Source organism: Tupaia chinensis, unplaced genomic scaffold (genome assembly GCF_000334495.1).
Source record: "Tupaia chinensis unplaced genomic scaffold, TupChi_1.0 Scaffold144247_1, whole genome shotgun sequence".
Taxonomy (NCBI): domain Eukaryota; kingdom Metazoa; phylum Chordata; class Mammalia; order Scandentia; family Tupaiidae; genus Tupaia; species Tupaia belangeri.
This window is the reverse complement of record NW_006204105.1, coordinates 1538184-1544030: the sequence shown is the minus strand read 5'-3', so window position 1 is coordinate 1544030 and position 5847 is coordinate 1538184. Positions and strand designations below refer to the sequence as shown.

The 5847-nt window shown below is 42.7% G+C and overlaps 1 protein-coding gene and 1 pseudogene across 2 annotated transcripts in view; one reads left to right on the top strand and one right to left on the bottom strand.

The window, feature by feature from the left end:
* The window catches only part of HAO2 (hydroxyacid oxidase 2), a 38969-nt gene that overhangs the window by 7151 nt on the left and 25971 nt on the right, over positions 1-5847 (top strand). The gene's annotated exons all lie outside the window — the stretch shown is intronic.
* LOC102472111 (heterogeneous nuclear ribonucleoprotein A1-like) lies at positions 4492-5443 on the bottom strand (annotated as a pseudogene).

Below are 5847 nucleotides of genomic sequence, written 5' to 3'. Positions count from 1 at the left end.
TTTTAAGCCACCAGGTCTGGGACATGAACCGCTGTCGACTACATGGGAGTCCAGCAACATAGCCATTACGCTAACTGCTGGTCGCCACGTGGCCTCATCTTAACAGAAGGCTGTGTTTGTGTGGGCAAGTGTAGCACAGAACTTGAAGAAAAGACCTCAGCTCAACCTTTATTTCTAGTGACTTCAAATGTAGAATAGATTAAACTGAAATATATATATATATATATATATATATCTTAGAGTTTTTCAAATGAGGAGACTGAGACTTAGAAGTAGCTTCCCTCTGGGACCAGCAGATGGTGTAATGGTTATGTCACTGAACTCTCACATAGTTGGCCATGGTTCAAGTCCTGGACCCAACAGCTTGAAACTCACACCAGGTGTGTGTGCGTGTGTGTGTGCCCAGAATCCCGAGAAGAGAATGAAGGAGAAGGGATTGTGGCATGACATCGACCCTGGGGGGTGATTTCTCACTTTCTGTCTCTCCAGTGAGGACATGCGCCCTATAGCAAAAATCTCTCTCTCTAAAAAAAAGAAGGAGAAGAATTAGCTTCCCTCTGCTCATATAACTAGTAAGTCTCAGTAACCTTCTCCCCTGAAACAGGCTACCTCTCATACTGCCACAAACACTAGTCCTCTGATTGGGTGAAGCATGACTTTATTCCATACCTCCAACCTCAAGTACACCCTCCTTTGTTGATATTGGGGAGCCAGGGTCAGAAGAGGTAGAGGAGAAGTTGGAATGATAGAATCCAATATAGCTGAGCTGAATCTCTAGAACGCTTAGGTCTATGCTAAGAAGCTAACTCTAAAAAAAAAAGAGAAAAGAAAAGAAAAGCTATTTCTAGATCATTTCGCCAGGCTATCCAGAAATAGTTGCAAGAGTCACAGTATTTTAGAAAGAGCACTGAATTTGGAGGCAGGAGACCTGAATTCATTTTTTAATTCAGCTACCAAACGTGTACACATCTCTTCTCTCTGAGGTCCCTCTCAGCTTCATCAAGCACAACTGTCCTCTCTCCTAATCCTGGACATGAGATTTATACTCACTGTGGCCTGGAGAGGAGGCAGGACAGTGGGTAGCTAATGGCTAATTCAAGTTTCAGGGTAAGCATTAAATATCCTATTATAAATGCTTCCCCTAACCCCAAATCTCAATGCTTTAAATCCATGATACACAAAGCTGCTGAAGAAAAACAAAGATATGAGTCATTCCCTTATCGTAACTAGAGAGGCCATTCTGAAGGACCCAAACTTCACAGTAAAATATGCTGACAGGTCAAGAGAGATTTTTTTTTTTTTTTTTGCTGGTAAGGAAAACAGCTTCATGAGAGTGGCTGAGAGGTAGAGGGCTGAAGAAGAGAGACTGTTGTGGTGCAAAACAGAATGAAACAAAAAAGAGGCCGTCATGGCCCGGAAGGGGTCCTGAGTCCTTGACTCTCATTGTGTGAGGGCTCAAGGGGAGAGACCAGAACTGATGCTCTGATTCTGGGCCGACAGAAACTGGGATCAATTCTTGCAGCATCTGACCAGACTGGTGACTGTCAGACCCACACTGACCCTTTTATCCCCTCACATCCACACAGATATGATCCTTGGTTCCTCAACTGCTCTAATGTTGGGGAATAGTTTGGTCCCATTTTCACTCTGAGGCCTGACCTGCTGTTCATGGGAGTCCAGGTCCTTCTCCCTGGGGGCTCCTGTGCCTGAGTCACCAGGATGTTTTGTATTGTCACTGAGTCATGCCCTCCCTGGAGCCAGTGCCACTATATGTTCATGGACTCATGCAGCCCCCAGAGCTCTGGGCCACTTACCCTCTCCTTCTGATGTCCTATTACCAGGTGGTGTCTCGCTGTAGTTTCTCTCTGACCATGCTGCCGTGGCCTGCTGGTGGCTTTACAGCCACTGTCCTTGAGGCTGAGTAAGAATCATCCACATATGATGATTGTAGCATTCCCGCCAACCTTGAACAGTTCCTTTAATCTCTCAAACCAGGCTCCCAAAGTGTAGCCTTGATGTTATCTCTGTCATTCCATTGGGAAACTTGGTGTAAATTTCTAGAGGACCAGGCCAGAGGGTCTTAGAGGACACCATCTATAGCACCCAGAAAGTGCACTAACGGGAGTCACTGAAGGTAGACTTTTTCAATGTAAATACATGCGGGTTTATTTTTAAAAATGTTTTTTGAAATGAATAGATTTACTATAAGAAAAAAACATATTCCAAACCTAATGAAATATTGCCCAAAAAATACTTGGGGATTAAAGGACACATAATTTATCTTAGAGTTTCAAGGGAACTATAACAGGGTATGACGCAAAAACAGAAATTACAATTAAACTAAGACTTTAAAAAGCTGGTCAGCAAATGATGATCTATAACCAGTCGGGACTAAGGTCCTTTTCATTTTAATTATTTATTTTTTATTTTAATTTATTTTATACATTTAATCACTATACATCACTTAGCTTGTAAGTTGAATTTACCCAAAAGGAATACACTTCACACCAGTCCAGTTGAGGATACAAAACACATTATCATCAACAGATAATAAGCCATTTCTATGTCCCATAAATGTCATGCCTCTCTATTTTTTTTCCTTAATTTCTTTTCTTGCACTCTCCCCTTTCTCCCACCCTCTTCCCACATTGTCTCCAATATCTATAACCATTTTTACTGCTTCTGTCCTTTAATCTTTCAGCTTCCACCATAGAGTGCAGATAGTCTGTATATATTCAGTGGAGATATACAATGTCTCTCTTTCATACCCTGTCTTGCTTCACTCAGCAGTAAATCTTCCATATTCGTCCACTTCCTATCAAATGCCAGGGTCGACTTTTTGTTGGTTTGTTTGTTTACTTTTACGGCTGAATAGTATTCCATAGAGTATATATGTGACACTTTTCCAATCCATTCATCTGTAGACATTTGGGTTGGTCCTATGTCTTAGCAATTGTGAATAATGCTCCAATGAAAGCGCTTTTCCAACTGAGCATTCTCCTATCCTTTGGTTAGATACCCAGGAGTGGAATTGCTGGATCATATAGTAGTTCTATTTGTAAATCTCTGAGGAACCTCCATATTATTCTCCACAGTGGCTGGATCAATTCACATTCCTACCAGCAGGGTAGGAGAGTTCCCCTTTCACCACATCCCCACCAACACTTACCATTTTTTACTTTTTTAATCTTTGCCATTCTGACTGGGGTTAGGTAGTATCTCATTAAGGCTTTCATCTGCATCTGCTTTGTAATTTTTTAAATTTAAATTAAAAAAAAATTTTCAGGTTTTTGCCTTAGGTAAACTCCCCAAAGAAAGAGAGAGAGAGAGACAGTGAGAGGGAAAGTGAGAAATCACCCCCTCCCCCCCAGGGAAATGGCCATGCCACAATCCCTTCTCCTTTATTCTCCTCCCAGGATTTTGGACACGTGCACATACACACATCTGGTGTGATTTTTGAGTCACCAGGGTTTGGGACTTGAACTACAGTCAGCCATGTGGGAGTCCAGTGACGTAACTGCTACACCATCTGCTGGTCCCTAATTTTTTTGGGGGGGGGGAGGTGTTTGTTTGTTTGTTTGTTTGTTTTCGCTATAGGGCACGTGCGCTCGCCAGACAGAAAGAGAGAGACATAGAGACAGAAAGTGAGAAATCACCCCCCCAGGGGGTATGGTCACACCGCAATCCCTTCTCCATTCTCCTCTTGGGATCTTGGGCATGCACGCACACACGTCTGGTGTGAGTTTGAAGCCACCGGGTCGAGGACACGAACCGCAGTTGACTATGTGGGAGTCCAGTGACATAGCCATTACGCTAACTGCTGGTTCCCCCTAAAATTTTTTTGAAAAGACCCTTTTATTCGGCATCAAGATCAGACTATTACACTTAGCAATCAACAGCATGGGTGCAAAAAAAAAAATCTACATTAAAACTTCTGTTGGAGGACCAACAGATGGCATAATGGTTATATCGCTGGACTCCCACGTAGTTGTCCAGGATTCTAGTACCAGACCCAGCAACTTGAAACTCAAGTCAGGTGTGTGTGCGTGTATCCCCCACATCCTGAGAGGAGAATGGAGATGGACTTGTGCCATGGCCATCCCCTACAAGGGGGGATTTCTTGCTTTATGTCTCTCTGTGTCTCTCTGGCAAGCATGCACACCCTATAACAAAAATCTGTCTAAAAAAAAAAAAAAAGGAAAAAAGCTCTAAAAAAAAAAAAAAGGAAAAAAGAAAAGAAACCCTTTGTTGGAATGCTTTATACTTTCCACAGAACAGAAACTAAAGTAACCTGTTAGAAAATTAGTCACAAATATAGTCCTCATGGTTTTTGTCCACACACATGAGTATTGTCTAAAACATGTCTTCTTTGTAGCAAGTAGGCCCTGACAAAACTGTGCTTGGCTATGTTCACAAATCTTTCATAACCTGCAGCTTCCTGGTCACTACTCTGGCTCTCCTCTCCTGCTAACCTTTGTTTCCTGGCAGTAATTAAAACTTGCTGCCACTGCCATAGCTACTACTATTGCTGCTGGAACCACCATAGCCACCTTGATTTCATGATTTGGCTAAGTATTGGCCTCCACCCCATTAAAAGCCAAAGTTTCTGCCTCCAAAGTTCTCACCCTTCATGGATCCAAAATTTGAAGATTGATTGTTGTAATTGTCAAAATCACTGTGACTTCTACCACCTCAAAAACCACTTCCATCATTACGAAACCCATTATAGCCATCCTCACTTCCACTGTATCCACCACCACCAAAGCCACCATGACTACTGAAGTTTCCTCCATGACCAAAGTTGTCATTACAACTAGGGCCACCTCCATGACCACCACCAAAGTTTCCAGAACCACTTTGACCTCTTGGGCTGGAGGAGGCACTAGCCATTTCTTGTTTGGACAGGGTTTTCCTTACTTCACCATTGTGGCCATTCATAGTATGGTATTTCTCAATGACAATCTTATCCACAGAGCTATGATCATCAAAGGTCACAAAAGCAAAGCCCCTCTTCTTGCCACTGCCTCTGTCCATCATGATTTCAATCACTTCGATTTTACCATACTGTTCAAAATAATCTCTTAGGTGATGTTCTTCAGTGTCTTCTTTAATGCCACCAACAAAGATCTTTTTCACAGTTAAGTGGGAACATGGTCTTTGAGAATCTTCTCTTGAGACAACCCTTTTGGTTCCATAACTCTTCCATCCACCTTGTGTGGCCTTGCATTCATGGCTGCATCACCTCCTCCACAGTGGCATACGTGACAAACCCAAAGCCCCAGGAGCACTTGGTGTTTGGATCTTGCATTACGACATAGTCCTCGAGTGTTCCCTATTGCTCAAAATGGCTCCTCAGGCTCTCATTGCTTGTTACAAAGCTCAACCCTCAGATAAAGAGTTTCCACAGCTGTTATGGCTCGTTGGAAGACTCTGACTTAGACATGATGGCAGTGGGGAGAGTTCAATGATGCTTCCCTGGCGGCAACCACAGGCAGAAAGCAGATTTAAAATTTATTTCTAACTTTTTCTATTTTCATTTTTAGTGTATGTTTTATAATGTGCATGACGTTGTAGTTCAGGATTACCAACCACATGATTTCTAAGTCTTTTAGGGCATATGTTCTCAAATATTTTACTAATAGGACTATGAGATTTAAAAATGATTATCCTGGGCACCAGCAGATGGCATAATGGTTATGTTTTTGGACTCCCACGTTTCTTCACTCCCACATAGGCGACCGCATTTCGAGTCCTAGATCCAGTGGCTTAAAACTAACGTGTGTATGCATGCCCGAAATCTTGAGAGGAGAATGGAGGAGAAGGGATTGTGGCGTGGCCATCCCCTCC